We start from the raw sequence: 7,688 nt of genomic DNA on the forward strand, positions 1-7,688 counted from the left end.
TTGTACCACTCCTAAAATGGATGTCACTCACTGATTCTTGTCTTGGGGGATTACCTTGAGGTGGTAATTGGCCCTTTTGTATTTGTGAACTTGAAGATGCTAATTGAGACATTTGAGTCTCCAACATCTTTGTGTGAGCTAGTATGTTGTTAATGATGATGTCTTTTGCTTGGCTATCCGTTTTTATTTGATTGACAAACTCTTGATGGTTCTTTTGCATTTGGAGGACCGCTTTTTGAACATCAAAACCTTGATCATTTGATTGAGTGTATGGAGTTTGATTTTGGAAACCTTGGTTTTGGTTGTAAAAGGATCTTTGATTTTGGTTTCTCATTGGAGGTGGGGTGTATGTTGGTTGAGGGTTTTGAACATTTTGGTTTTTGTATGAGAGATTTGGATGGAATTTGATATTTTTATTGTAATAGTTGGAATAAGGGGTACAACTCTTGTATGCTTGAAAAGCATTCACTTGCTCACTTGTTCCCCTACATTCACTTTGGTCATGTCCCAAAGTTCCACAATTCTCACATATTCCACTTGGAATTGATGAAGATGCCACCATGGCATTAACATGTTGCTTACGTGATTTGGAGGCTTCTTCAAGTTTAGCCATAGCCTTCTCAAACTTCAAATTAATGGTATCAATATGAGCACTAAGTTGAGCACCCAATTGAGTAATAGAGTCAACTTCATGCTTTCCTCCTCTAGTAGCCTTCCGAGGTCTACTATATTGTGAATTATGGACATCCATTTCCTCAATCTTGTTCCATGTTTGATTATCGTCAACTTCGGTGAACATACCATTTGATACCATGTTGAGAATGTTTCGGGAGTCTTCATTAAGACCATTCCAAAATTGTTGTACCAAGAACCACTCGCTAAGTCCATGATAAGGACATGAGCGACAAGTTCCTTTGAATCGCTCCCAAGCTTCATACAAAGATTCTTCGTCCCTTTGTTTAAAACCCGTGATTTGGGCTCTTAGCATGTTAGTCTTTTCCGGAGGGTAGAACGTTTTGTAGAAAGCAAGAGCCAATTTATTCCAAGAGTCAATACCAAGAGTAGCCTTATCAAGGCTCTTTAACCATTGTTTCGCGGTACCAATCAAAGAAAAAGGAAATAAGACCCATCGAATTTGGTCTTGAGTAACTCCGGTTTGTGAAATCGCATCACAATAGTCACAAAAAGTCTCCATATGAGAAGGAGGGTCTTCACTAGGCATGCCCCCAAATTGAATTCTTTCGACTAATTGGATAAATGCGGATTTTGCAATGAAATTACCGGTCAAGTGTTGTGGTGTGGGAGTACCATTGGGTAGGTTCTCCTCGGTTGGTACGGAATGTGATGAAAATTTAGGCATTGTGGGTTGATTTGTGGTGGGTTTTGTGTTGGGTTCTCCTCTCCTTCTCTTGCAAAAGGGTTGATGAACTCAATATTGTTTGGTTGAATATCCACAATCTCACCAATACCTCTCAAAGAATTTTAAGTAAGTCTTCTATTGGTTGTTAAAGTTCTTTCAATTTCGTGATCAATGGGTAACAAGTTACCTTGTGATCTTCTAGACATGCGAAATATCAAACAACTTGAAAATAATTAGAACAAATCTTGAGGAGTTTTACTTCCCCAAGGCAAAGAAAGACACAACTAATAACAATCAAAGAAAATCAAATCAAGTTAACAGCATCCCCGGCAACGACGCCATTTTTGGTCGGACTATCGTTTTCGGTTACTTGTCGTTAGGAGAACCTAGACCAAAACAATATTTATTACTTCACAAACTACTCTACTATTAGTAAAGAGGTAAGTAAAGGTCGGATCCCAAGGGACACGGGTATTGATGTAGGATTTTCGATTCCAAGTAGTGGTGTCTAAGGGTGTCACAATTTGGGTTGAGATAAGAAGATCACTAAACTAATTAACAATGTAAATAAACAAGCAAGATGATTAAAATGAGATGTAAACAATTGATTAAAACCACTAGGGTGTCATGGGTTCATAGGGGATTCACGGGAATTGATCATACAAACATATTCTCAAATTATAAGCAAGCAATTATTGTTGTGATAGGATTGAGTTGGTTTATATCTTACAATCCTAGGAAGGTTTGGGTCCCGGAGCCGAATCGATTAGATTGTACAACAGCTATAAGATGACTTAATCCTCCCTACTCAGCTATATGCATGTTCTAATAAGACTCGAGTTGGTTTATGTCTTACAAGTCTCATTGAAAAGGTAAGTGATGGGTAAAAATGCAAGGATTCATAGGCTCGCATTTCATCAAACATAACATGTGCATAAGTTGAGATCACAACAAGCAAGCAAATAAATTATATGAACATATTAGATTAAGCACGAATTATCCCCCATGTTGGTTTCCCCTAATTCCCCATTAACCCTAGCTAAGGAAACTACTCACTCATTATCAAGTTTAACATGCTAACAAGGTTGTCAATCATATTAACAAAGCAAAACATGATGAATGAATGGGAATGATTAACAATAATTAAAACAAGGGTTAGAGAATTATAGCTAATGATGATTCCAAAATAATAAGCAAAAAATAATAGAAGTACTTGATGATTGATGGAAGGTTGTCAATCTCCCAATAATACCCAAATAATCTTCAATTACCCAAAATAATGATGAATAATAGAGAAATTAAGGAAATAAGATTTGTATTAATGCTTACTTAAAAGTTGATTACAAGATTAAAATGAGATTAGGAAGAACATAAATGATATTAAGGATTGATCATAATCTAATTAGTACAATGGGGTATTTATAGTGAGGATTAGGTACATAAATTAGGGTTACTAAGGGCTTAAATGGCGATTAAGACCCTTAAGAAAAGTAGAGGAAATTCTCCTCTCGAAGGAAGATGCTAGTCTCCTTTTTGCTATTCTTTCAGAAATATGCGCATCCAGAGTGGAACAAGGAAGAGACGTGTTGTACTGGGCGGGAATCCGAGCGGCCAAGGGGTCGGGACGAGCGGATTGGAGTGGTGCAGGATGAGAGGATAGGGTGGTGGGACGCTCGGATTGTGGAGGTCTTGGACGAGCGTCCAGAGGCTGCGACGGGCGGATTGTAGTCCGGCAAGCTTTTTCCTATTTTCTTCTTTTCTTCTTTTCTTCTTCCAACAATCCTCAAGGATCCTGTCGGAGATGCAAGGATCTTCTTCATCATTGCCCATCTACTTCATTATTTACATAGGCCTTCTAGTCTTGTCTTCACTTTGATGCTTGGTCATTAGATTCGATCAATTTAGCTCCATTTTGCCATGAAAATGCAAGGTTTGCACTCCTCACCTACCAAGGAAACAAACCCTCACAGAATATGCAAAACAAAGGACTAAAGATAGTAAATGACCCAATTATGCACTAAAAAGCATAGGAACGAGGATAATTCGGGGACTAAATATGCTCAAATATTGGTCACATCAAGTAGGCGATGACCAGTGTCGATGAAAATGATGAAATTCGGTCGATGACCAATATTGATGAAAGGGAGGCCTCCAGAACCGTATATCAGGTATGATCTCTACCTATGGCTGTCGAGCTTATATACGTAAGTCTAATGGACTATAAACGAACCGCTGAATCCTCAGGTCAGTAGACTTGGGGTATACTTTAACTTTCGCCTTGTCCAAGCCTCGGTCAAAGTGGAGGCTCTATAGATACCCATATCCGTCGATATAGGAATTTATTGAAAACCCGACAAACACCCGATGATGATAGGACACATGTATTATTTAGTTGTCATTGTCATTATTTGGAGTTCGTTTTACAATGTAGAATGGACGTTGTCGATGAAGTATTTTATTAATTTAAATTATAATTAAATTAATGTTTTATTAAAGTGAATTCATTTTATTTTTATTTTATTTTATTTTCTTAAGTTTATTTATTGAAAATAAAATAAATATTTTATTTGAAAAATCATTTTTTGAGTTTATTCGATTTGAAAAATCATTTTTTAATGTGTTATTTGATTTGAAAAATCGATTTTGAAAGCTGAAAACTCGTTTTGATCACACGTTTTGGAGCTCGATTATAGCTCGGTTTTTGAGATCGTTTTGTTTACGAATTGGCACGAATCTCGAGATCACTAACCAACCTAGACTTGTACCTATCCAACCCTAGTTCGAACCTCCATAACCCAACCCAATTCCCTTGCCAAATACATCCCAAACCGACACAAGCAAGTCCAAGCATCACTCGCACCCCCCTGTTTTTGCAGCTCCAACCCGAGCCCATTCCTTCACCAAAACCCATTTTCTTCCACAATTCAAATACAAGACCCGAAGCCCCATGCATCCTTTACCTAATACCCATGCACTCATGTACAAAAACTCGTACTAATCCACGTCCAAGATGACTCCCAAACCGAAACAGCCCGCTTCCCCTGTTTTCCTTCAGCTCAAACCCGAATCCAAAACCTGCTTCAAACATCACTTAAACCCGTGCCCTTTAACCCTAAACCTTGCCCTACTATTCCTACCATATTTCCATGCCTTTCCCACTAAGAAAAACCCTTATATAAACTCCAACAAACCCACAAAAGCTGCGGGACAACAACCATGCAAAACAGAACACGTCTCCCTCTCATCTCTTAAACCCTACTTTAACTCCCTATAAATACACTCCTACCTCAACTATTAATAGCTCTTAGCAACATAGACCAATTAACCAGAATACCAAAGGAAGAAATCGTCCAAAAAACCCTAAACTAAAACCGTGACAGCCATTCGAGAACAAGGACACAAATCCTATTTTCGAGTTTCTATCGTGGCCTTTAACTTTGATTTCGTGCTCAAATCATCTTAAGCCTTTTGGTTTATTTTTTGATTCATACAATTCAATCTTTCAAGTTTCCAAAACATCTTTTGTACTAAAAAATCATTGAGAAACGAAGTCGTGGTGAGCGATTGAAAATTGCTGCTCAAATCTGCCCTTTGAACGTGTTATTCGTGATTTCAAAATCCAATTTCAATTGTTTTCATCAACGACGGCCCCTCAAAATAAAATCTACGATCGATTACGACCCAAAACAAGGTCAACTATACATTTAGGTTGAGGGTGCATCAAATCCTCCTTCTCTCCCTTTTATTTCGTTTTTTTATATTTGTTTTTTATAGTTCGTTTTGTATATTGTTTATTATTGTTTATCGTCTAACATATTTACATCGAAATTAGTTTTGTCCGAGTATGAATTAAAGTACCACCATGAAAACCCGCATTGACTCGAGTTTAAAAGCTCTTACTCCCCAGTGGCGATTGTCCTCGCTCGTTTACATATCCTCGTGTTCAAGGTAGGGCATTAATAAAATGAATAATGACTTTATTTCACGCGTTTTGGCGTCTCGTTCGTTTTGCTCAATTCGATCAATCCTATGACCGTTTGCATGTTGACTCGACCTCTTATAGTTAACTTATGATTCAATTAAATGACTTTAGATCGATTTAATAACCTAATTAAACAAGTTAGGGTGCTTCGACGTAGCATGTAAAATGGATTAACAATTCTATAACCTAATTGAATGCATCTCCTCTATCACTCGATTTCTCAGAAGCAAGGAGTGTGTGATTAGTATCTTCCTATCAACATTCGATGATTAAATATAGATCTTGCAAAGTATGACCTAATTTGACCCATTAGGTCGTGTAGAATGCACATTTGCGCGGCATGTTCTCAATCGATCAACATCATTTTCTTACTTTTTTTCTAACTCATTTTCTACTCGTTTCGCAATAAATTGATCTAACTAATGAAACTAACCTACGAACTACGGTGGCTGTGGTTTTCCCGTGTAGGGCGTCGTGTATAGCATTGTATTTTAGATCGGGTTATATCTTTAATTTCTTGATGTGTCGGCATGAAATGCCTGAGTTGTAATAGTATAGATCCCAACGTGTCCCCATTCCGAATCAAGCCTTGTTTGTTTCATTTTATATGTTGTTAGACCAGTCAACCCACATGCTAAATTATAACTTTGACAAAGTTAGTTTAGTTGCATCTAAATCGACGTAGAAACTTCATATGCTAGGGTTTATAAAACGATGTTTGCATATCATATATCGTAGTAGCTACGCATGTGTTTGAAATCTGATACTTGACTTAGTAGAAGCCGTTATTGACAGGCGGGGTTAGGTGTCCTTTTGGGCTTCCTGACACGTTCCCTCACCCCTTACTCAAGATCTATGGTTTGTAGATCCGTCTTAGAGCCATTGGATTACGAGAGTTATTCATTCGAGTGATATAGGGTATAAGTCTTTATCTTTAATCACTCGTAGTCGATTGGCTTTATGCTTTTCGATGAAAGGTGTAAAGTTGACTTGAACGGTTCCAAGTTCCCATAAAACTTGGTGGCGACTCTAATTTGTCTTAATTCGATTCAAAAGAACCTCGAATCGATGTGCCTTTGTGGATCCCGTGGGCGTTGTCTACAATTAGCGATATGATAGAGTATGCATTGTGATGTGTTGGTTGTGGCACATAGTTGTGCACACGGTTGAGCTGTGTGTGACGATCTCTTAGCTTGAGTTTAGTTGTTATCTTTTGTCGCGGGTTTATTGTATTATTTATTGTTGTTTAGTTATCCTACTCAACCTCGTAGTTGACCGTGTATTAGTGAACACCTGTGATGAACCACATATTGGGGGAGCAGATTGATTTCAGGTTAGCTTTGTGATGTGATGGATGCTTGGAGGGAGCTTGGGACATATGACCTTCGTCAGAGTCTAGAGATCACTTTATTGATTCAGACACTATTTATTTTAGTTCCGCTGCAGTTGTATTAAACCATAATTTTATTATTTATTTATCTCGCTGGAACTTTTGTAATAAAACCGTTTGAGGCACTTTAATTATATCATCTTAAAGTACTTTGGTTATTGTTTGTCTTTTATACTTACTACCTCAGGCAACTGATATGGTAACACCTTTATTTATCTGGTAATATCTTGCTAAAGGCTCCTAAATAAATGGGGGCGTTACAAATACAAGTTTCCAATCCCTAGGCTAGATGACATGCTTGATGAGTTGAGTGGTGCCAAGATCTTTTCTAAGATTCATCTGAGGCAGGGTTACCACCACGTGCGAATCAGGGGGGGGGGGGGGGATGAATGGAAGACAACATTCAAAACAAAACATGGCTTGTATGAATGGCTTGTGATGCCATTTCGCCTATCTAATACACTAAGTACCATTATGAGATTTATGACTGAGGTACTGAGGCCATGTTTGGGAAAATTTATTGTGGTGTACTTTGATTACATCTTAGTTTAAAGCCAGACTCAAGCTCAACCCGTCAAGCATCTTGAAGCTGTATTCAGGATTCTCAGGGATTAGAAGTTGTATGGGAAGCTGGAGAAATGTACTTTTATGGTAGAAGAAGTAAAATTTATGGGGTATGTAGTGTCTAGGAGGGGCATCTCAAATTGATCAGGAAAGGATTAAGGCAATACGGTCCTGGCCAATTCCTAAAACAATCACTGAAGTGAGGGGGTTCAATGGACTGGCCTCATTTTACAGGAGATTTATCAGGAACTTCGGTTCAGTTGTTGCACCTATCACTGAGTGCATGAGAAAGGGAGAGTTCCAGTGGACCAAGAATGATCAACAGTCCTTTGAGAAGATTACGAAATTGATGTGTAAGACCCCTATTCTGAAATTGCCTGATTTTGATCAAT

General features: G+C 38.1%; 1 non-coding gene across 1 annotated transcript; it reads left to right on the plus strand.

The window, feature by feature from the left end:
• Nucleotides 1–881: 881 nt before the first annotated feature.
• On the plus strand, nt 882–988 carry LOC141615579 (small nucleolar RNA R71). The gene has a single exon (XR_012529994.1). It is a non-coding gene; the product is annotated as a small nucleolar RNA R71 (small nucleolar RNA).
• Nucleotides 989–7,688: the final 6,700 nt, after the last annotated feature.

This window comes from Silene latifolia, chromosome 11 (assembly GCF_048544455.1).
Source record: "Silene latifolia isolate original U9 population chromosome 11, ASM4854445v1, whole genome shotgun sequence".
Taxonomy (NCBI): Eukaryota; Viridiplantae; Streptophyta; class Magnoliopsida; order Caryophyllales; family Caryophyllaceae; genus Silene; species Silene latifolia.